The sequence below is a fragment of the Helianthus annuus genome, chromosome 4, assembly GCF_002127325.2.
Source record: "Helianthus annuus cultivar XRQ/B chromosome 4, HanXRQr2.0-SUNRISE, whole genome shotgun sequence".
NCBI lineage: Eukaryota > Viridiplantae > Streptophyta > Magnoliopsida > Asterales > Asteraceae > Helianthus > Helianthus annuus.
Window position 1 is genome coordinate 64,669,658 of NC_035436.2, and position 26,459 is coordinate 64,696,116.

The window sequence follows — 26,459 nt, forward strand, 5'->3', positions numbered from 1 at the left end:
GCACTACTGCCACACTACTGTCAGCGACCACCGACACTGAAGTTGCGTTGTTAATGCGAAGAAATTAAACCAAAACGTAAAACATAGAATAAAATAACTAAGTTGATCTAGGACTCGCGTGTTACAATGAACCCACGTCTATTTTTCCCAGTTTGACAGGTTCATCGTAATCTATATATAATATATATCATTACCACTATACAAACCATAATGCATACATTACAACAACTATTGCATCAATATGTTGCAAATTATATTTATACAAGATTTTGGCTAAATTATTTAAATTATTATAAATAATAATAATTTACAAATAAAACAACACAACTTTGAATGGATCAAACCGATTGAATGTGGTAAGATAATGAAACCATTATTTGATTAGGGTACAACCACTTAAGCACAATTTACAACCATACATGCATACAAAACAGATTGAATTTTGTAAGGTAATGAAACTATTATTTGATTAAGGTACAACCACTTAAGCACAACTTACAACCAATATTTGATTAAAATACAACCACTTAAGCATAACTTACAACCAATATTTGATTAAGGTACAACCACTTAAGCACAACTTACAACCAATATTTGATTAAGGTACAACCACTTAAGCACAACTTACAACCAAGCACTTAAGCACAACTTACAACAAATATTGATTAAGGTACAATTATTTAAGCTCAACTTACAATCAAACACTTAAATACTTAAACACAACTTACAACAAATATTTGATTAAGGTACAACTATTTAAGCTCAACTTACAACCAAACATGCATACAAATGTTTCAAATTAATAGTATACAAATAAGAGATTCTAAGTGTTTAAGTTCATCCTCTTGTGGTCTAGTGGTAAGAGGCTTAGTTTTTTCTAGTGAAGACTCGTGTTCGATCTTCACTTGTTGTGTCACTTTTTGATGGATTAAGGCAATAAAGGATTTGAGTTAGGTCTTATACGAGGTTGTCAGTTCGAGTCCTGAACCCACTCGTATTTTCGTCCCACCGTGTGTTACGCCAGAGAGTCATGCTCTTGTGGTGGCATAACTACTGTCAAGTGGGCAACGATGCTCTCCAATTTGGGGAGTGCGGTGGCCAAAACACAAGAAAATTGCCGTTCAAAAAAATATATTTAAGTTCGAATTTTTTTTTATCTAATAACAAAATGTTATTACTATAAAACGGGGCCAACTAGGCGTTGGAAGTCCATAACAAACAATGAAACAAAAACGAAAAACATTAAGTTATTACATCCATTACGTTAAAATCACACCACCTAACTCAATTAATCTCTCCAAGCTTAGATTTATTATTTTCCATAGAAATAACTCCTCTTTAATTTCTTCAACCATCTTAGGAACCGACTCCCATTTGCCTTTAAAAATCTACCCATTTCTACACTTCCAATATGGTAGAAAATAACACTGCTTCAATCAATTGTTTCCAATCATTAGAGCCATTTAAGGTTCTAATCTTGTTGTGGCATCAACCCCTAAAGATTACGGATCTGGGCTAGGAAGTTTCAACCAAGCCCAAACGTTCCACCATATTGCCTTAGCCCAAGACAAGAAAATAAGATATGATTTGGATCTCCCTCTTCCAAACCACAGCTGCTGCATAAAGGATCTTGAATCTGAACTCCCTTATGAATCAAACCCGTTTTAGACTGAATTTTACCCATCAAAGCTTTCCAACAAAACAAGTTAACCTTTGGAGGATCCACTTATTCCACCTCAAGGCCACACCAATCGAATCCTTATTTCCTTTCTTAATAATTTGCCTCCTAAGATTAGCCATCGAAAATTCTCCATCTTTGTTTCCTTCCCGAAACCACTTGTTTTTTTAAAATAAAAAACATTTTTAGATCCAACCACATTGAAACAAACTCCTTATTAATGCATATTATGTCTTTCCAAATGCCTCTAACTTGACCGTTAGTTGGAACCAACTCTGAGCCTGCGACCATTCGATGAACATAAGGTACTATATCGACCCATAAAGCATCTTGATTACGCTTGAACCTCCAAAACCATTTAAAAATTAACGCCCAATTAAGACTCTTCAAATCCCCTAACCTAAGTCCCTCGACATCTTTCGGTTTAGTAATGCATTTCCAACACACCATTTTAATTTTTTGTCTCTCCCCCTTAGTACCCCAAATGAATTTCCTTCTTATTCCTTCCAGAATATCCAACACCTTCTTTGGGATTTTAAAAGGAGACATATAGAAAATTGGAAGACTACCTAGAATCGCCTTAGATAGGGTAATTCGCCCAGCCATAGACAAATTTCGAGCTTTCCAAGAAGAGAGTTTGGAATTAAACCTTTCCACAATCACTTGCCAATGAGCTATGCGCTTCATGTTGGTGCTAATTGGAAGTCCAAGAAAATTAGCGGGAAAGAACTAACATTACACCTGATTTTTGCAGTCGTATTCTCAAATCTTTCATCACTTGTCCCGACCCCATAGAGACAACTCTTTTTCATATTCACTTTAGTCTCGTAGCCATGTAAAGAAGTCTAAGGATACAATTCAAATTTTTTAAATTCGATCCAGACCACTCACTCATGAACACCACATCATCAGCGTAACATAGATGTGAAATAGTGGGTCCCCCATTTGAAAAAATGATGCCCGAAAACAGACCTCCTTCAACAGCTCTGTGCATGAAAACTTCTAAATTTTTCTAAGCAAAAATGAAAAAAATGGGGATAACGGATTGCCTTGCCTTAGACCCCTCCCTAAAGGAAATTCCTCATCTAACTCATTTATAGTTACCCTAAACTTACTAAATGTCAACAATTATAAATACTTCATCTAGTTAGTTATAAATAGTTCATCTAGTTAGTTGGCTCTAAACCTCTAATCTTTATCGCTTGTTGTTTCCACTTTCCAAAAAATAGAATTCACATTCCCGCTTCCAAAGTTCCACTTTAGTGAATAAATGATGAATGATTGAACAACCCTACTTCATCGCTAAATCAACCCTCTATAGCACTTGAAGCTAGTTCACAAAGTCGTTTTCATAGCTCCACTCTAGTCCACAACCATCATTGAAAAACAATAAGTCAATTTAGAGTTTATGTATTCGATTCCAAGTTCGTTTAGTTTGTAAATCTATTAAATTTCTTTTCCATTTAGATATTAGTTTGATCTACTATCTACATACCACAGGCTATCTAGGCACGTAGAGGCTCCGTTTTTTGTGGCCATTAATGCACAATCACAATCACTCTCATCGTCAGTTGAGTTCCAAGGATTATTGTTTTTTATAACTTTTGCATCAACCTTTTTCACAGTCTGTTGTTTGTGTTGTGTTAGATGCACTCTCAACATTTTGTTTGTTGATAGTATTTTGGTTGTTTTTAACAATTTTCTTGGTTTTACTGAATTTTTCTTTTAGCTCATCTCATAGCTCTTTTGCACTATTACAATGTAATAGCTCGGCGTAGATATCATCTGGTAGAACCTTTGCAACAATGCTAAGTGTTTTGGCATCTATCTCAAATTTTTGATAATCTAGCATAGAGTAATCGACTGGTTTCTTTGGCTCCTGAACATTAGGATTTTTGGTACTTGGTAACATTGGAACATGAGGTCCGAATATTACAGACTTCTAATATCCTATGTTTTGTTGAGCAAGTATGTGCATCATCCGACGTTGCCAGATGTTATAATCTAAGCCATCAAGCATCGGTGGTTTACTATTGTAACCGGAGATATGGGAGTCATGATTGTTATGTGCCATTCTCTTATGTTCTTTTGAAGAATAACAAGGTATGTGATAAATACTTTTTGAATTTAACACTTTGCAACTATGAGCTACGAACAGATTGGATCTTTGTGAGTTAATCTTTGAATGTTAAACTGGTTGTCAAATCAAGTTTAATGTGACTATGCTCTGATACTAATTGTTAGGATCTGAGTTTGATACTTGTGAATTAAATCCAGTTAAAACAAGCAATTATGATTGCAATTCAAATAATAAACTCACAAGCAGGAAGATATTATTAACAATTGTTCCATTGAATCAAATGATAACAAATTACAATGTAATGATTCTACAATCTCCCCCTTAGCCCGATCACTCACAAATCCATTCATACAAAAGAGAATGTGTGTAAAGTGATGAAATAGATCTCTAACAGTTGAGATCTAAAGGTCTGTTTATGATTGGTTGACATCACCCAGATAGTAACATCTAACATTCCTAACAGAAAAGATTCTTCAAATGTTGCAAACATCACATCTGTGGGAATAAAACCTTTTTAACTAAGTTAAACACTGTTAATTAGCTAATATTGTTACATTAGGAAACATATGTTCTTCAACCTCTGTTGCTTTGTTCCAAACATCTATTTGGCCACAACAGATGCTTGGTCTTCATGAGCAGACCTTTGCTTCAACAGAGCTTTGGTTATGAGCAGACTTTGTTTCTTCATCAACAACGGTTTCAAGGCTTCAAACAGTGGATAGCATGTCTTCAACAGATGTTTTGATCTAGGTGTTCAAGATTCACTATCTTTGGGAGGATAATTCTTCATCTACTGTTTATTTCTTGATCCTTTGGTCATGTTTTGCCTTTTGAATATCATTTGTTCTTTTTGTAGGTCCAACAAATGGTATTAATATACATAATTATTTTCTAAAACTAGGTCTATACCGTATCTAAATGATCATAATGAATCTGAAAATTAGTGGATATTATAGTCACTCCTAGTTTAAAGATCTACGTCCTGAATTTCAACTCGTAAAGTCCTTTATAGGTTCATCCTTAGATGGTGGTGGATATTCAAGCTTGAACTAATCCTCAAGTTTCAACGTGAATTTTGGATCAAGCTTTGAGTTCCACCGGACTATAACTATATAAGGGGACTATGCCTGAGTTTTCTTGACTAGTGATTTCTGATCTCAGTAGTTTTTCTAGACTAATCTCTTGTGGTCTTAGAAGTTTTCTTAACAAAGAAGTTTGCTTTAAATACGAACTTCATCAAGAGGTATATGAGTTGACTCGTATATAAGGCATTCCTTTGATTTTGACATGTGAGACGAGTCGTGGACTATGTTGAGTCATTGACAAGGTTTGAATTGGCAAGCGACATGTTTGATTTTGTCCGTGATCTCAAATGGCTCTATAAATCTTAGTGTGAATTTGCCTTTCTATCAATCTTGGACAAATCTTAGTGTGAATTTGCCTTTCGTACAACATCTTTCCTAGTTTCAAGTGAGAGAGAATTGACCTCCGAGAGAACTTTGGCTTTGATTTGGAATTCTAAAGCAATTTTCTTCGTTTAACCACGTAGTTTCAATATCAATTTCAGATAGCTTTTTTAAAATATTTCATTGATTTTAATGATTTTTATAGACCGCTTCTTGAACAAATTTTGAACTTAGTGATTTGGCTATCACTAATCACGTTCAATGTAACGGTGTTGGCACTACTATCCATAAAAGGCCAAAATGGTGCGTGCTTGATATAAGTGTGGTAGTTGTTGATATTCGTATTGATGTGCTTAAAATACAACATATAAATTGCATCAAATACGGCATAAAATCAACCATTTCTCAGCACTAATGTTGGAAAAAGCTCGTTTCTTTGTTCCTTTTTAATAAACAGGGTTAAAAGACCTTAAAAGAACAAAAGAAGCAAAAAGAAAGTAAAAACCAACATAAAATGCAATGAAGAAGGATTGACGCAACTTGTCGAGCCTCCATCCACATCCAAACTCAAGAAATTACAAAAATAAAAGCTCTGGCATGGGGCCGTGCTCACCTAGCACGGGTCGTGCCCGGTGGGAATTCACTGCAGCAGAAAGAGACAATGACAAAAGACAAATTCCAAGCTCAACATGAGGTCGTGCTAAAGCAACACAGGGCGTGGTTAACTCTAGGATTTCTAGAATCTGAAGAAGTACAACAAGTACATTGGCCACGGGCCATGCCATTGACATACGCGACCGTGTTAGTACAAGTCTGACACTGCAGTTAATGTAGAAGAGAGAGACTGATGGCCACGGGGCCGTACCAGGCGGGCACGGGCCGTGGTGGACGTTCTGTTTACAGCTATAAATAGGGGTGCTTGGTTTCACTCCAACCCATCCCTTGGCAAACCACTTCTATCTCACTTGCCACCACTCCACCAACACTACAACACCATCATCCACCCCCATTATCCATTTTCCATCTTTTAGAGTGTGTGTGTAGTCTCGGGATCCAAGATTGATAGTAAGAGTCTTTGTCAAACAAAGGCCATGCATGGCTAAACTCTTGCATCACTTGGTGAAGACATATCTTTTATGTATTTTCTTTTATGATTTCCAATCTTTGGCAACTTTTTAATTGGGCATGTATTAATTACTTTAATAATTAGTTTTTTATATTGAAGGTGAATTTACTTAACCATTCTACATATGTCGTTTATTCACATATCCGTGTCTTTACGGTCTATATAAAGCACGTTAACTACTTGGAAGAGGGTTAGAAGGGTGATTGGGTAATTCTATGTCTCGTTCAGTGTATAGATCCTGCGAGAACCTGGTTCAAGCTTAGTATTACTTCATGGATTGGCCTGGAATGACTGGCCCGACTGAGAATCAGAAACCGCTTAAATCCCTTATTTATAAACTATTATTAAAACTTTAAACCAACCCCGCGAGGATTGTATCCCTGCTGACTCAGGCCAATGGGTTGAGGGTGATCGTTGCCTGGAAGGGGGCCCACCACATTTTGCATTAATAACTTACTTAATTATCTTTCAATAATCCGGCCTAGTGGGATTGTATTCTTGCTGACTCAAACCACTAGGTTGAGGGTAACGTAGCTTTCACAATAGGGGCCTACTACTATAACTAAGATAATCTCTTAAAATGCCCAAAGTACGGAAATCATCAAAAAGGTACATGAAAGATAAGTCGGATCCAAGTGATTCTTTCTTGTCTATGTATTTTTATTTTATTTTATTTTCTATTTTTATCTTTTTGTTAGTTTAAAAATCTTTTCTCAAAGTTTGGTTCGATTAGACGTTGACGATAAGCGGGTATTAAAAGCTCTTGTGTCCTTAGACGACCTCGGTATCTTACCGTCACTATACTACGTCCGCGATGGGTGCACTTGCCCAAACGTGTGTAGAGTGATAGTAAAATATGGTGTTTTATAAATTTAAAACTTGAAATCGGCGAGTTAAAAAAAGAGCTAAAAATATAACTAAAAATATACTCACACCGACACACGTCAAGTTCTTGGCACCGTTGCCGGGGACACAAGGATTTTAAGGAAGCTTAAAATCGGCGGCCTAATCAAATTCTAACATTTTTTCAAAACTGCGCGCTCGTTTTTAAAATTTTTTCTGTTTACAAAAGGTTAACACGGGGCCGTGTTGTTGGGACACACCCCCGTGCAGGAAACTTTTCTAAAAACTTTTAAAAACTCACAGATACAGAGCTGCCTACGGGGCCGTGCCAGTTCAGCACGGGGCCATGGTCAATCTTCTGTTAAATTTTTAAATTATGTTTTCGATCCCGAGGCTCGTTATTCTTCTGGGTATCTTCCAATACAATGGATTACAACTCAGAAGACTACACCTATTATATTGAGGATGATTATGAGGAACCTTAATGTACCATTTGCGGAAACTCCCATTCGGTACAACATTGTTACCTTTTTAAACCATCAACCTCATACACCACACCAAGTTCTTCATACACCACTTATGAAGAACTGAGGTTTGAGCTCCCAAAGTCATACTTTGATTGGGATGCCAATCCATTTGAAACTTACGACACACCACCAACAATCACTCCCGAAGCTGAAAGACTCATACAAGGTCTCAAAAATCTAGAACTCTTACTTAAGAGATCTCGTGAAAAAGAAGAGGCTATTTGTACTAAACATGTAATAATCGAAGAGGTAAAAATAGAAGAACAAAATGAAAAACTCTCGCATGAACCAACTAAAGAAGAAGGTAAGTCTAAAACTAACGATTCTAAACTAGATCAAACTTTTCAGAAATTCACGTTTTACAACCTTCTTTTGAAAATCATTGTTTGGTTTCTTCACATGCTAAGTTTTTAAAAGAGTTGAACACTTCTACTAAAATCGAAGAATTAGTAAGCGTCACGTTAAGAAATGATCAAACTTCGCTAATAAAAGATGAATATAATGAAATGAACATAAAACATAAAACTGGTACCATGTTTTTTTTTTCAAAACGTCTTTGTTAGTAATGTGCTAATTGATAAAGATCTTTGCGTTAACATAATGCCAAACTATATTTTCGAAAAACTGGGACAAGTGATTTTTCTCCCCTTAAAATTCCTATTTTCTCTCAAATCGCAAAACGATTAATACCACGGGAATGGTCGGAAATGTCTTAGTTCAAACAAGCCAAGAGGTAGTCCCAACCGACTTTGTCATCTTAAATGATACCCCACCTCGTGTTGGGACAACCATTTCTAAAATCCCATCAAGCCTTGACGCAACGGAAGTAAAGCAACCTCCCACTTCAATTAGGGGCCGACAAAAGGTACGCTAATCTTGACCAATCAATGAAATATCCAATTCATGATGACGACCCCCTAATCGAAGATGAAACGGAACCACCTGAGACGGAAGAAGAAGAAGAATTCGTCGAAGAGGAAATCGCCATTAAACAAACCTTTTCGGCCATCGACCTTAATAAAGAAGAAAATAAGAGGTCTCTTGAAGAGCCACCGCCACTTGAACTCACTAACTACCTAAAGATCTAGAATACGCATTTTTAGACGAACATGGTAAGTTCCCCATCATCATTTCTTCTAAACTAACACTTTTTGAAAAAGAAAATTTAATAAAACTTTTGAAAAAACAAAAAAATGCAATCGCATGGAGGCTCATGGATATCAAAGGCATTAACCCATCCATGTGCACCCACAAAATTTTGATGGAAGATGACTAAAAAACGGTAATAAAACCACAACGTAGGGTAAATCTAAATGTACAAGAAGTGGTTAACAATGAAGTCATCAAGCTACTTGACGCCGGGCTTATCTATCCCATTTCCGATAGTCCATCGGTAAGTCCCGTCCAAGTAGTTCCAAATAAAGGAGGTATGACGGTAATAACAGACGATTAAAATGAACTAATACCAATGAAAACTGTCACCGGATGGAGGGTTTATATCGACTATCGTAAGTTAAATGAAGAAACAAGGAAAGACCGTTTTCCTTTACCATTCATCGTCCAAATGTTAGAAAGACTATCCGGTCATAAATTTTATTGTTTTCTTGATGGTTTCTCCGGTTATTTTCAAATTCCAATAGCACCAGAGGACCAAGAAAAAACAACTTTTACATGTCCCTACGGAACTTTCGCTTATCGACGCATGCCTTTTGGTCTATGCAATGCCCCCGCTACGTTTCAGCGTTACATGGTGGCCATCTTCCATGATATGTGTCACACCCGACCGCGTAAAACAACAAACCGCGGTGGAAACGTCGGGGAGTGTAGCAACAGAATTGTTGTTTCACAACCATGGCAATTATAGTTTTGTTTTATTTATTAACAAGAGTACATAACATTATTTAAACTAATCTTGCTTCTTTTATATCACTAAGGCCCGAGTCCTCCCTAGTGTATCCTGATCAAAACTATGCATCAGCTCCTGAAAACACATGTGAAAATAGGTACGTCAGCATAAAAATGCCTGTGAGATACATAGGTTTTGTTAAAATAGAATTCATGACTTATGTTTAAAGAAATGTTTAATAAAAGTTAGTCATGAATCTTGTTAAGTGTTTTCTTTTATAAATCATACGAAAATGTGATAAGAAATCAGATTATATAAAAGAAAAGGTGTATGGTTAATTAAATAACCAAGTAAAATGAGTTGTATAAAATAAATTGTTTGTAAAACAATGTCTTGTAAAGATATGTTATTTGTGAAAAAATGTAATATGTCTAAATTGAAATGGTTTAAATAATGCAACGATATGTAATATCATAAAATCACTTATATATAGGAAGTACCAGCGGCGTATCCACAATGCTTTTATCACATTACACACGCCTCATTATTTAAATCACTTAAACAAACAAACCAACAAAATGTCTTGTTTAAACCAATGTCAAAATGTTTATGTGTAAACCATGTAAATCATGTAATGTGTAACCAAATGTCATGTATGGCAAGTGAAATATGTCAACTAAAGCCATAGGTAAAATGCACAAAACATGGTATTGAAATAAATCAAAGTTATGTTTTGAAAAATAACTGCATGCTCTATTGATACAAACATCTATGCAGTATTGTTAAATGCATACATTCAAGCCTTGCGACTGTGGCGACAAACCCTTAAACAAACTAAAGGTTTATCTAAATTATGTATATTGGATTCAGTCATTCCTTCCACCCAAACAAACCTAGGATTTCAGGAACGGGAGTTGTCAATTCCTATGGTACCATTACTTATTACCAAGCGGCGTGATCAATGTTAATGAATGTATTTTTGTCCCATTTAAACAAACCAAATGTCATACCAAATTGTAAGCATGTTATGTGAAAACAATGTACTACGTATGCAATAAATGAACATACATAGCATGTGATGTAAAACAATGTACTAAGTATGCAATAAATGAACATACATAGCATGTGATGTAAAACAATGTACTAAGTATGTAATAAATGAACATACATAGCTTGTGATGTAAAACAATGTACTAAGTATGCAATAAATGAACATACATAGAATGTGATGTAAAACAATGTACTAAGTATGCAATAAATGAACATACATAGCAAAAACATGGATAAAATCATGTACTATACGTGTACTAATGAACATAGCAAGTATGAGTTATGAAATCATGAAAAGCACGAAAGTAACAAGTAGGCACATGTGTTTCACCCCAAAATGTTTGAAAAACAGTAAAAGAGGGGACTATGTACTCACTTGAGATTGCTCAATAGTCTTTGGATAACAACCAAGCAATGCTAGAAAGATCACGGAATCAATCGGCACCTAATATAGGTAACTACGTTGATAAACCGGACCTAAATCGGAGGATCGGATAAAATGAGGGTTCGTAAACCAAATGAGTATAGGAACTCATGTAATACGGTTTAACAAAGCCTACATTCTAAATTGGAACCTATCCTAAGTGCTTACGACCCATTACGACTCGTTTAGGTAGCTTACACTACTTTAACGCGTCGTTTGTGTAAAACGCGTTCGGACCGCCTAACTAGTCCTATGATAAGTAATATATGCCTTAACATGTCTAATAATGTTGCCTAATCAGTTTAGATGTCAAAATTTATGTTACATATGCTTAAAATGAAATTTGGCGTAAAAGGGCATTTTGGTCATTTTTCCTAAGGCATATAATTTCCTATCATACAACTAACTAAACGAAGTGACCATAAGGTATAACATCGGAAGGTTATTCCCTATACAACTATGGTCACAAAATGTGTTTGGTTGGATCCTAACGATCAACCAAACAGGTCGGGTTCGAAAGTCTAAACGGTTGTTTAGACCGCTTATCTTACGACCCTATATAAGCACTAAACCTAAAGTGACGAGTTAAACATGTTAAAACATGTTTAACGAAGTTAGAAAACAAGCTTGATATCAAAACAAAGGGTTTTGATACCCAAGAATAGTTTGGTTGCAAAATACGCAAGAATACGCATTTTGACCGAAACTATGACTCGTCACTACGCCTAAATAACATGGTAATCAGTAGGTATAGTCACAAAGGACTATGACCATCGTGATTACGCTCACGTTGCGAAGTTCAAATGAACTTTGTATTGACCATTGACTGGTCAAAGCAGAAAGTCAAACACTGTTTGACTTTCATGCTAAAAACGCATAAACGCACGAAAGAATACTTACAAGAAGTCCAAGCAATGGGGATTTGATCCAAAATTTCTCAGTTATGGAGTGTATGAACTCCAACTTAGAGAATATGATCAGATCAAAGGTGAGTTGCAAATGAAAACTTGGGGTATTTATAGTTTTCGGGTAACCGTTAAGATCATTCCTCGAAAACCGAGCTTCGATCTAAGCCGTACAAATGTGCCCATGGTTTTAGAATACCATGGGTGCCCCAAAATAGCCCATAGAATGTTTAAAAACCATTTGCAAACAAGAAAACCCAGCTGTTGATTGAAATCAGCGGGTTTTGCAGATCTAGGGGGTCGCTCGCACCTCGCATAAGAGCTAACCCCAATCTACGCGGCCCGCGTCCGCTGCAGATCAGCAAACATGTTTTAAAAGTTGCAGTTTTGGTCCCTGCACATGTATAAGGCCTATTTTGACTCATTTAAGGCCCGTTAAGCCATTTTCAAGGCTCTACAATGATGCCTAAACATAGGGGACATGAAACATGCTCAAAAATATGTCGGATGTCAGTTCGTTTGGTCGTATGGTCACGATATTCGGTTAATTACGATGAAACACGAACGGACGTGAAAAACGATCCAAATTACGTGATGAATGGAATTTTATCATGCCAATCATTAAAATACAATATTTTAATGATTACCTAAATTTTTGGATGTCCGGATGTATTCAGAACGTAAGATATGCGCGAAAATGCAAACTTATGCACTTTTTGATGCTTTTAGTCCCCGAATGACCAAAAAGTTTATTTGAGCACACCGAACCCCTCAAAGCCTATTTCTAAGCTATGTAGAGGATATTTATAGTATGGTTTTCCGGATTATTCGTTACAGTACGAATCGGCATACTTTTGCAGTTTGTCGTAATTAGTCCCTGTAAGCGAATAAACTTGATTTTGCCATACCAAAGCCTTCAAAACTTATTTCTAAGTTATGTAAAGGTTATTTAAGGTATGTTAAGCATATATTGATGTTCCGGAGTGTTTTTCGCGTTAAACTGATTACGTTTACGCATCGGTTTGCGTATAACTCTCTAGAAAGCGATATAGAGCTTGAAATTGAACAAAAATCAAAACATGCAAAATGTCAAAGATAAATAAACAAATATTGGGATCTAATAACATTGTTTTATTAATAACTGAACTGTTAAAGGTTTATACAATGATTACAAGCACATATGTCATAATATGATAGAAAAAACTATGGAAGTTTTCATAGATGATTTTTCTATCTTTGGAGATGCATATGATCAATGCCTCGATAACCTTGAACGAATGCTATCCCGATGTGAGGAAACTAACCTCGCCCTTAATTGGGAAAATGCCATTTCATGGTAACGGAGGGAATAGTACTTGGTCACAAGATCTCAAACGAAGGAATGGAAGTAGATCGGGCCAAAATAGACACTATTTCCCGACTACCTCCACCTTCCTCCGTTCGAGCCATTCGAAGTTTCTTAGGACATGTCGGATTTTATAGGCGATTTATCAAAGACTTTTCGAAAATATCTAGACCTCTAACAAATCTACTTGAAAAAAGACGCACCTTTTGTCTTTGACGAGGAATGCAACAAAGCATTTCTAACCTTAAAAGAAATGTTAGTCAATGCACCAATCATGATAGCGCCCGATTGGAAATTACCTTTTGAAATCATGTGCGATGCAAGTGACTTTGTAGTTGGAACCATTCTAGGACAACGAAAAGAAAAACATTTTCACCCAATATACTATGCAAGTAAAACTCTTAATGATGCTCAAGAAAATTATACAACAACAAAAAAAGAGTTACTAGCCGTAGTATATGCTTTTGATAAATTCTGTTCCTATCTTATTCTTTCTAAAACAATAGTTTATACGATCATGCCGCCATTCGATACCTCTTCAAGAAACAAGATGCCAAACCACGTTTGATCCGGTGGATTCTCCTCCTCCAAGAATTTGACATTGAAATAAAAGATAAAAGAGGAGCCGAAAACACTGTCGCCGACCATTTGTCATGCTTAGAAGATCCCGCTTTGGAGTCGACTCGAGAAGAGCTCATCAATGAAAAGTTCCCCAATAAATCTTTGGAAATGGTTGAATACCAAGAAGAGCCATGGTACGCCGACTATGCTAACTAACTCGCTAGTGGCATTTTAGTCAAAGGTTGGTCACATCAACAAAGAACAAAATTCTTTGCCGATGGAAGACACTATTTTTGGGAAGACCCATATCTTTTTAAAATGTGTGCCGATCAACTTATTCGAAGATGCATCCATGGTCAAGAAGCAAGACAAATTCTTCGACATTGTCACGAAGGATCGTATGGAGGACATCATGGAGTCGCAAGCACCGCACGAAAGGTACTCGATTTAGGATTTTATTGGCCAACCATCCATAAGGATGCATACAATTTCATTAAAACTTGTGATGCATACCAACGAACAGGTAAAATATCGACAAGATATGAAATGCCCCAAAAAGGTATTCTTATTTCTGAAAATTTTGATGTTTGGGATACGAATTTTATGGGACCTTTCCCACCGTCAAAAGGTAACAAATACATTCTTGTAGTGGTTGATTACATGTCCAAATGGGGCGAGGGCGAAGCTCTTCGAACCAACGATGGTAGAGTTGTCATAAAATTCTTAAAACGACTATTTTCTTGCTTTGGTGCTCCAAAAGCACTCATTAGTGATAGAGGCACCCAATTTTGCAATCATCAATTATACAAAATTTTAACAAAATACGGGGTCTACCACCGTCTTTCAACCGCCTACCATCCTCAAACCAACGGTCAAGCCGAAGTAACAAATCGAAGGCTAAAGAGAATCTTAGAAAAAATCGTAGGTCAAAACAAGAAAGATTGGGCGGATAAATTAGATGACGCTTTATGGGCCTTCCGAACCACCTACAAAACACCAATAGGCACCACCCCTTATAAGCTCGTCTATGTTAAAAATTGTCACCTCCTGGTAGAAATTGCTCACAAGGCCTATTGGGCGTTAAAAAAACGTAAACCTAGACTAAGAACTTGCATTTAAAAATTGATTCTGTCAATTAAACGAACTAGATGAGTTGAGAAAGCAAGCATATTCCAATTCCGAAATTTATAAGGAACACATGAAATATATACATCATAAAATAAGCAAACCTAAAGAATTTCGGGAAGGGGATCAAGTGCTATTGTTTAATTCAAGGATTTGATTATTTCCAGGTAAACTTAAGTCAAGGTGGACGGGACCTTTTTCCATCACCCAAATCTTTCCACCTGGAGCGGTAGAAATTAAGCCTCCAAACGGTGTACCCTTCAAGGTAAACGGACAAAGGCTTAAACTCTATCGAGGCTTCATTGAGGAGGAGAAAATTGAAATGGATCTTCAAGAGGTATACACATGATCAGTAAAACGTTCAAATGTTTATTTGTTTATTTTGCAAAGTTTTTTTATAATCATCTTGTAGGAACAATTGGAAAGCATCATCCATGAAGACTTGATGAAAAACACGTAAGTACCAAAGGAGCCATAGAAAAACTATCAAACACACGTGCACGGATAAAAAAAATAAGGTTACTGGCAGTCTGAACACGGGGCCGTGCCCAACTGACACGCCCCCGTGCCCAAACGCCCACATACCACCAAAAAATAATAAAACACGGCAGAGGGCCGTGCTGCATCAGCACGGGGCCGTGGCCGACTAACTGTTGGGATATAAAACCCCCAGTCTTCACTTTTTCAAACACAACACGACCCATTTTCTCTGACACACCGGTTCTTGCCGATTTTCCGACGGTTTTCAACGTTCGATCACTCCAATCCGACCTTAAGGTATGATTCTAACATCATGGTAGATAGTTTAACTATTTGCATGTAGTTTAACATTAAAAAATCGAGTTTAATCTAGGGTTCTTGAACTAGACCCGTGCCAATCTCAAATTTTTGTTTACATCTTGTTAGTAGTAGTTAGCATTAGTGTTTATGGAAGTGAATATCTGAACATTGTTGAGGAAATCGAATTATTCACACTGTTTCAACCAAACCCTTGTTCTTGGTGGAAAATCTTAAAATCGGAAGGGTAAACGGGCGTTTTTGGTAAAAGTGATTATTGGGGTTTGTTAATCGGGGTAAACCGCTACTGATGAACCAAAAATTTTGAATTTTTCAAAGCCAGCTCGAAAACCTTAAATTTTGGAGAAACAAACTGTTCGACACGGGGCTGTGCTGTCTCAGCACAAGGCCGTGCCCAACCTAAAACCTCAGACACAGGGTCGTGTCAGGCAGACACGTGGCCGTGTCCAGACCCTCTGATACCATTTTTTACATATTTTTCGAACGTATCAACCGTCTTACTGGTTCTTTCTTGCAGGATGGCACCACACAAGTTCTTGAGGTTCAAAACCTCTGAATTGGAGAACCAAACACGATTCAAAACCTTGCAAGCGCGACATGAAGAGCCCCCCTAGGCAGGTTTATTACAACACGCTCGAGACTGTGGGACAAAGGGAGAGATACGATGCACTTGTGACTGGTCCACTTCGAATCTTTCTAGAAACACGACTCCGGTCCATATATCAATACAACATGGAGTTCTCAAGCACACTAAAGTTCAAAAGGACCGAGCCGGATTTGTTTGATTCCGATGCAGTCGAGTTTAGGTGTGGGGCAGAATGGTATAGCATTTCAGTCGCCCAATTCAGTATCAATATCGGCTTATATACCGAGGAGGATGCGGCTGAACCAGAGTTCACCGAAGCCAGCCGCGAATTACCAGAAAACCTCCGCCAAGCTGCATGAGCATTGATTGGACACGGTCACTACAACCCAAGCTCCACAAAGAGCACTAAAATTAGGGACCCGCTCATCCGTTACATTCACCGGGTCCTTAGTGGTTCTTTGTGCCAAAGGGATAACAGTGGTGGGTTGGTGATTTACGAGAACTTACTGTCCTCAATTGCCTCGTAACTCACCAACCCATCGATGTCACCCACATCTTGCTTCGGAACATGGCTGCCAACGCCACCGCGGACACCCGAACGCCGATTTTCTATGGAGGATGGATCGCCAAGTTATTCAAGCATTTCATTCAGCGAAATCCATCGTCATTCAACAAGGGTGTTGGTATTACAAAGGTTGATCTCGCGGTATGCCGTAACATGAATCTTATCATCGATTGCCCCGACGGTACCATGCGCTTTAAGGATGCAAGAGGTTATGCTTGGAATCTTAAGGACCTGGACATGATACTGGCAATCGAATACATCCCTAACCGTCCTCGTCCTAGACAATTCCCAGGGTCCTCGTCTCAAGGAGGGGCTGATTTTCCTAACCTTATGAATTTGTATAACATTATGTAGGAAACCCTCTAAGTCTCGAAGAATGCTTATAGCTTAGGCCAAAGCTCAAGCACCCGGATCGGCAGCATGGAACGCAACATCCTCTCCATGCAAAATGATATCACCTACATCGGGGATCATATGGTGGTTCGAGATGATGATGAGGAGGAGGAGGAAGAGGGGCAGCGGATGGATTCTGATTAGGCGACGGTGGTAGTGGGCAATGTGGTTATCGTGCATGTTAAATCTCTTACCCTTTCGAAAAATTTAACATTTCCTTGGGCTACGTCCCGTTAAGACAATTTACTTTCCGTTAGACAATTTTATTTCTGCATTTTAGTTTTTATGTTTGGATGATGTGGTGATGGTTAAACTTAAACGTTGGTAATGTAGGTTTTATGATGGTTTTGTTGTATTATGTTGTGTTGTGGTAGTATTGTAGAACGCAGGTACTATGAGAGGCTTGGACACACTAAGCATAGTGGTATCTAAGCCCGGAAACAGGAGCCAAATGTTAAACCTGCATTTTTAATTGAAACAGACGAACAACACGGGGCCGTGTTCACCCAACACGTCCCCGTGCCCCGTCCACTAATGTCAAAAAGTTTTTCTCCAAAAAGTTACACGGGTCGTGCCCACCAGGCACGACCCGTGCTCATTCCACTGTAAGTTTTCTAAAAACCTAGTAACTAGCACTTTGAGCACAGGCCGTGTTCATCCAACACGCCCCTGTGTCCAATGCTCAGTAGCTGTGAAATTTTGTTATTTTCCGCACTTTTTACGCATTCAACCTAAATAAATCCTTTTTGGGACACATTGGGGACGTGTAATTTAAGTGTGTGTGTGTGTGGGGGGGGGGGGTTAAAACCTTGAATCACTTGTCCTAAAACAAACCTTACACAAAACTCATTTTGGAACCGCTAAACACCCCAAACTTTTTCAAAATATTTATTTTCTTCTTTTTACTTATCTTGGTTTAAGTTGGGAAAATAAGTTCTAAAAATAATGTTTTTATTAATTTACACCTAATAACGTCATGATAAAAAGAATCAGTTAAAATTGGGCCTAACCAATTTTTATAAAAATTGACTTGTTTATATACTAGTGGGAAGGCTCGCGCGTTGCCGCGGGTATTTATAAGTTTTTGCCGCACGTTGCCCAACGAGTTCACATAGTTTATTTTTAAAACCAATTTGTTAACACAAGTAATATAGCAATTGAGTATAAACAAAGAATTGAAATAAAAAACAACAATCCTAGGCTATTTTTCTTTTAACGACCAACGATAAAAGCTCACCTCCGTTTCTATATATGTTCCTACTTTTGATCATGTACTCGCATGTACTCGCTGAACATATTTTCAACTAATTCTAAATGATATCAATATCCATTTATGAACTTTTCACACAATAGTATGATTTCTGCAAATCTGGGTGAACTCATGACTTTTGATGCCCAAATTGGATATTTTCCAGGTCCAAAACGTACACAAATTGAATTATTGTCGAAGATGGTAACAAACTCAAGATCATTATCATGTGATTTGAAGACAAAACACCTAATGAATCGAGTTTTTGGAGTAGCTCTCAAAGATAACAACTGCAAAAGTATGTTCATTAACTTTTTAGTTGCTTTTATTCAGTTCAGTTCAGGTGCTTTTTGTACCCTCCTGGGCACCTTTGACTACAAAACCACAATCTACTAAATTGTTTCATTATAACACAACAAATAACATATATCTGTGCATCCAAACAGGAAAATAATAATAAAAATAACGCTATTAATAACCGAAAGATGAAACCTTATGGATGTGATATGCCAATGGTTGTAGCAACAGTAACACCACTTGTTACAAAGTGAGATGCAACAATTGAAGGTGCAGCCCACCAACCAACCAACTCTAACGATCATTCTTCACTCCCATCTCACCTGAAAAATTCATTTTCACCAATAAAAATCTGCAACTTTTTCATTCACACACCATGTTTCGACAACTATTAGTTATACAATGTTTGGATGTTAAAAAAAGATGGGTCATGCGTATGAGGTCGCCTTGCGCCTAGGCCATGCGTCTCAGGCGGACTTTTTAAAACCATGAACATGGTTGAATATAAGCAGTTCAAAAATATAAATGACGCGTCAAATTAACATGATTCACAAGCTCGATTAAGAAATACGAAGACAAAATAACACAATAAAATAAAAACTTACCAACAATTACAACCCATGTTTAATTACAGATAAAACGTCCTGCAGCTAATAGCACTGCATGCTCCTGCGGTTGCACCAGTTTGCCACAGAAATTACAGATAAAACGTCCTCCTTGATCAACAAACTTCATAAACGGATTGATGTAGCCTTTGTAATGTGAACAACGAACGAGACCTCCTTCACCAAAATCAACTATCTGAAAAAAATCAAAAGTATCCATTTCATAATTAATTTGTTACACTGCATAAACTTTTATAGGGTTTGCTAAATTTTGAAAAAAATCAAGAATTCCAATTTTCAATTGTTACGTGGATAGGCTCTTCGGACGGATGAGGTGGGGCCAAGGGCTGGACCAACAGAGCCAGTTACACGCCAGATGAGTTCAAAAGATCAGAAGTGCAAGGGATCTGGTTAAAAGAAACAGAATGATTGTACACCTAGTGTAAGCAAAATAAACATTTTTGTAAAAAAAAGTATATGCGAAAAGAAACACGCGTTACCTGATTAATGGTGCTCCTCATGTAGCGAGGACTGCAATTTCCGGTATCCCGTAAAATAAATTCGCTTGTAGCAGGCTTCACATCATAACATGTCATAAGACAGTATAAACACACATATGGAAAACTGTGAATAATAAAGAAATAGTAGAAATAAAGAAAGATGTAGAAGGACTGAAGAACTTGGAACGGGTCATGGAATTTGGTTTGGATAGATTTTTGATGGGCCTGAAACCGCATTTCCAATGGGGCATGCTGCAGGTGAAATTGTAGCCATAGCTTGTTGATTAGAAAGAGGCGGAGCCATGCCATATGTTCTCGGTGGTTGTGCAGAACCATAAATTGGAAGAGGTGGTACATTCTACAAGACGTTACCAATGTTACACACCCAACTACCCATTAACAGTTCGAAAATCAATTTAAAACTTACTTGTCTTGGTTGCATTTGCCACGGTTGAGCCCCAAATTGCGGACCAGATGGTTGCGGTAAACCCTGTCTCGGAGCTGAAAACATCGGTGGCCCTGAAGACGGTTGCGGTATACCTTGTCCCGAAGCCGAAAACAATGGCGGCCCTGAAGGCAACTGCATGCCACCTCTCGGAGGTGCTGAAAACAGGGGTGGCGCCACTTGTGTAGGCCCTCTTAGCTGATTATCAAAAAGACCTCCAAGAAACGACGCCATGGTTTGTGTCGGAGATAGAGGTCCAGTCGAAGGTCTTGGCATAACTCCACCTGAAGGATATTGAGGATCACCTTGCACACCACGTGGCGGTCCAAACGCTGGCGGGCCGTTACTCATCGGACCACCAAGTGAACAGGTTTGTAAAAATTATTAAGTAAAGCATACAATTAGCAATCTACAAATCGCCAATCAATTTGTTGGAGGAAAGAAGCTTACAAACCTGAACATTTGTTTACTTCTCTAATGAGTAAGATCCCCTCTTCTTCCAAAGACCAACAACTTTAAAAACACAAGTAACATATTCACATTTCCACCAACATAAACTTGAATAAACAACAGTTTAAACGGCGTCGGTCGTCTTCCAAAGACCGGATCCGAGCGATTAATTACGAACGAACCATACCGTTGGTCGTCTTCAGTACCCAGCTTCACTTTTTCTCCATTCTAATTCTCCAATTCAAGATTAAAGCCTTCAACTGGCAATGAACCATCAGTATGCCGTTTGGATACAATAAACAGAAGTGTCAATAGTTATTAAACCAGGGAAACAAATTAACAAATAACAAACCCTAGACATATAATCATATGAAAAAAAAGGAAACACAAGAGATACAAAAGAATCCAAATTCACATACCTTGATTGATTTTAGGGTTTTGTAATCAAATCTACAAAAGCCAATAAACACTCCAAACAATCAAAATCAAATTAATAGAGAAACAAAAAACCAAACACCTAGAGTTACAGGTTACCTGTTTCTGAATCTTCATAGGTGGATCTCAAATAAACTTGAATCTTCGTTTTCACCTTGTAATTCTGACAACGAACCATAGATTTTTTGAACTCAGCAGTTCCCATGTCATGAGATATGGTCGATTGAGGTAAGAATTTAAAAAACAGGTTAGGGAGAAGATGAGATTCATCGCTATTGATGGAATCTCTAAGAATCAAAAATCAGGTTATAGGGGAGATGGGAACTGCGGAGTACCCAAAGGTCGCATTAAAGATTGGCGATTGATGTTCAACAACGGCCGATGAGTTGTAGGGTGAAATCCCATTTTTAACCCTACGGCGTCTTAAAAATAAAGCCAAATCCCTATTATATTGGCTTGCACTCCATTGTAAATGTTGCTTAATAACTTGTACTTGTAATAAAATTACAATTTGGTACATCACTTCTCCTTTTTATAATAGTATAGATAGATAAGTTTTTACACTATACCTTCTTTCCCACAAAAAGAGAGTTTTGAGCCTTTATTGAGCATAAATACACATCTATACTAATCGTTCAAATATTCGTTTCTTGTGTGATTAGCCCATTTGGATCTTAGAACTCTAGAACTTGCCAAAGCAATACATTCCAAGTCCTTACCGACGCTAATCCAAGTAAGTAAATAACAGAGTCATTAGGACTAAACCCATTTTCATCCAAAAACTTTATCTTTCCTTGCTTTTCCCAACAATACTCCCCCTAGACATACTATTTTGAGCCTTAAAACTTTTCGTTTCTTAAACCCGCAAAAATGTTGCAAAAATAGCCACCCATCACCCCAAAAATCCAACCTTTTTATATTCACTTTATTTTCAGTAAATGCGACTCTTTTGAAAATTACAAAATAAGTGACTTATTTATCTTAAAAAAAAAACTACTTCGAATAAATAAGCAAAAATAATATTGCTTATAAAAATGTAGTTTTAACTAAGCCACAAGAAAATAATTTTTTTCAAAAAGCCGACATTTTGCTATTTTAGCCACTTTCAAATAAAACACACATACCCGAGCCATAGCCTAGCCTTTAAAAGCCCTCTCGATACGTACAAGGATTAAAAACGTCAAAAAGTAGGAGGTTTGATTACTTGTCAAGCCTATACAAGAAGTAATATTCAAATCGGGTACGAGCATTCTCACTTATACATTCTCGGCCAAGTGTTGAGTGATTACTTGTGAGATGTGTAAAACGTGTATATAATCAAAAAGAATTTTATAAAGGCATGTTATGCCCAAAAACAAATAATTTTTCTTAAAATGTGTTGTAAATAAGTCATGATCAAATAAGAATGTAAATAAAATAAAAACAAAATGAACTAGAACTTAGATTCCCGTCACTCTAAAGATAGGTCCAAAACTTTCTCTTCTACCCATTTCGTTTGGGTGTGTAATCAACAATAAAGAGTTTTGCTTGAGGACAAGCAAAGATTCAAGTGTGGGGGTATTTGATATGCTTAAAATACAACAAATAAATTGTATCAAATACGGCATAAAATCAACCCTTTTTCAGCACTAATGTTGGAAAAAGCTCGTTTCTTAATAAACAGGGTTAAAAGAGCTTAAAAGAACAAAAGAAGCAAAAAGACAGCAAAAACCAACATAAAATGCAATGAAAAAGGATTGGCGCAACTTTCCGAGCCTCCATCCACATCCAAACCCAAGAAATAACAAAAACAGAAGCTTTGGCATGGGGCCGTGCTCACCTAGCACGAGCCGTGCCCGGTGGGAATTCACTACAACAGAAAGAGAAAACAGCAAAAGACAAATTCCAAGCTCAACACGGGGCCGTGCTAAAGCAACACGAGGCGTGGTCAACATATATGATTTCCAGAATCTGAAGAAGTACATCAAGTACATTGGCCACGGGCCGTGCCATTGACACACGGGGCCGTATTAGTACAAGTCTGATACTGCAGTTAATGTAGAAGAGAGAGACTGATGGCCACGGGGCCGTGCCAAGCGGGCACGGCCATGGTGGACGTTTTGTTTACAGCTATAAATAGGGGTGCTTGGTTTCACTCCAACCCTTCCCTTGGCAAACCAATTCTCTCTCACTTGCCACCACTCCACCACTACTACAACACCATCATCCAGCCTCATCATCCATTTTCCATCTTTTAGAGTGTGTGTGTAGTCTCGGGATCCAAGATTGATAGTAAGAGTCTTTGTCAAACAAAGGCCATGCTTGGCTAAACTCTTGCATCACTTGGTGAAGACATATCTTGTATGTATTTTCTTTTATGATTTCCAATCTTTGGCAACTTTTTAATTGGGTATGTATTAATGACTTTAATAATTAGTTTTTTATATTGAAGGCGAATTTACTTTACCATTCTTCATATGTAGTTTATTCACATATTCGTGTCTTTACGGTCTATATAAAGCACGTTAACTACTTGGAAGGGGGTTAGAAGGGTGGTTGGGTAATTCTATGACTATCATTAATTAGATTTTATCTAACAAGTATGACTATTTTTGTTCTCAAGGAACGTCGTATGGTGATAGGTTATCTTCTGAAGAGGTATGGTCCCAAGTCCATACACACATGGCAGGGACCACACCATTTTTTATCCATTATGGCGCCTACATCAACAAGAAGCTTCTGGAAGAAATTGCAAGTGACACCAAAGATGCTCCTCCAGATAAAAAGGACAATATGTGCCACCAATGGTAGGACGCCACCTGGACCTGCAACGCAATCCTAGGATAGGCTGACAGCTGCTGATACAATTCTCCTACCTGGACAAATAATGGCGCGCCACGTCATCCACTACTCTGAGTACAACAGAGGAGACCAAGAGGATATTCCTCTTAGTTGGACAGCTGGCACCCGGTAGCAACTGGCAAGGCCTCTCCTCCCTCCTTCATCCTTCGGCTATAAATAAGACACTTCTCTTTCAGGTTTTACATTTTGCTCTCTCCACATTTCACCTATAGCACACACTATTTTCTCCTTAGAACGGTACTTATTCTCACGCCGGAGGGTGGTCACAAGGAGAACCCCCCTATTCTCCTCCTTGTGGCGAGTCACCGGTGTTCTGTTTTCCAGGAAGCCATTAGTCGGCGAGTGGAGAAGAAGATTGAACCCCACACACGAGACGAACCAACTGGTTAGCCTAAGTGTTAACCAGTGTTTCATCGTCTTCCTTCTATTTTAAGGATGAAGTTTAAATCACACAAGATGCAAGTATAGATATATTTAACAATAGGTTAGATTGTAAACAAGTATGATAATTTTTATAGTAGTAGGTAGGGGAAATGCTTAGATGAATCACCTGCTAACGTCTTTCAAATTGAATGATATGAATTGTGTCACTTCACAATGACTTTGCATTTTAACCTTTTCTTAGGAAAACAAAAGTAATTTTGATTGTTATTCTTGCCTTTGTCATTTTCCTTCAATTTTATATACCCCATAACTATGAATGATTAAGTGATGATATATTTCAACTAGTATCGAGCAGGACACGTATGTTGCGACGAGCCTATACGTTAAATTAGGCAAAAAAAAAAAAAAAGAACAGTGACTCGTCAAATATAGACCAAAACAAAAATTAATTAGAGAAAAGAACTTTAATGACTTGTTTGTTTATGCTTAGGTGACTTGTACATTATCACGTGCAACTTCATTTTAGATGAAAATTACATTGAAACGTAGATAAAAAGAAGCACTACTTTGTTATAAAATTTGAAAAGCGAAAACTTAACCAATAAAAATATAACTACTTTTCAAATAGGTTTGAATAATAATAACAACAACAATAATAATAGTTAAATAAATTTATAGAAATATAGAGTTATTGTTATCCAAACTAAGCCATAAAGGTTTATTTTATAACTTTACTAATACTCTAAGTGAAGAAAAGTAAAGGGTTATCTAAATGCATCCCCTTCTTACTAATTATATCCCAGTGTAAGAGAAAAAAGTGTCGGTCTCACACATGCCCCATCGTTAAGTATGTGAGAGGAGGTGATGTATTTAGTAATTAGGGGGTGTATTTAGTAGCACCCAAAAGTAAAATATATCATATTCAATAAAAACTTGTATATAAAGCTTGTGAAAATATATTAAAGAAACCAAAAAAAATAGTGGATGTTACATGGCATCCATCTATAGTTCAAGCAGTAGTATATGAAATTTAGTAACTATGTAAGTAGGCAGGGGAAATACATAGGCCATCCACTATGGGATGATGCCCCCTCCATGTGGCATGGAGGACGGCGTTGTAGAGCAGGGAACACCGGCGGAAGGGGCGGGTTAGGGGTGTGGGAGGGGGCCGACGTGGAGATGGTAACGTTATGAGAGTGTAGGTGATGGTGAGCCCTATGTCCAACGACTACTTTCTAAAATAATCATTTTTTTATACACACACAATTTCAAAAACACATCACACTCAAATCAATTCTCACTATCTTTATTATTGTTCTTAAAAAATGGCAAGAAGAGGTTGTAGTCAAGAAGAAGATGTCGCAGTAGTCATGGATTGGATTAATGTTTCCGAGAATGGGCCACCAAGAACCGTCTCATTTCGAAAAACTGCATTTCAAGAATTTCGTCAGCGTGTACGCGAAAACAACTGCTCTAAAGACAATTTTGCTTCAAGGATTAGGGATTTGAGAATAAAGGTTTTCAAATTTAACCAAATCTTCACGGTGACGCTGGAACAAAGGATGAAGCGATCACGGAGGCTCGTGCGGAATACCAGGCGTTGTACGGTCAAACATTTACTCACATATCATTTTAGCAATTATTAAGAAACCAACCTTGTTTGGGTCCAGCTGAATGTCCGACTTCAAACTCAGACGGTTCGAGGGTTGATGATTAGCGTAGTTATGTATTTTAATCATCTAGTTTGTTTCGGTTTATTTATCTAGTTTGTTTAATTATGCTTGTGTACTTTGAGTGTTTGTAATTATATTTCACAAGTTATTTGTTTGTGTTTTTTTATTTTTAAATTCTAATGGCACTTTTCCAACGGCTATAATTTTGAATTTATATTCTAACGACACTATTCCAACGGCTATATGTTTTAATTTAAATTCTAACGGCACCATTCCAATGGCTATATTCTACTGCATATAAATTAACCTCTTCTCCCTCACC

General features: G+C 37.4%; 1 non-coding gene across 1 annotated transcript; it reads right to left on the reverse strand.

The window, feature by feature from the left end:
* Positions 1-18,778: 18,778 nt before the first annotated feature.
* LOC110895136 lies at positions 18,779-21,654 on the reverse strand. Its single transcript, XR_004891279.1, has 8 exons — positions 21,339-21,654; positions 21,224-21,254; positions 20,992-21,064; positions 20,337-20,867; positions 19,910-20,267; positions 19,718-19,816; positions 19,410-19,605; positions 18,779-19,127 (listed from the first exon to the last, which is right to left on the reverse strand). It is a non-coding gene; the product is annotated as an uncharacterized LOC110895136 (transcript).
* Between the last annotated feature and the right edge of the window lie 4,805 nt (positions 21,655-26,459).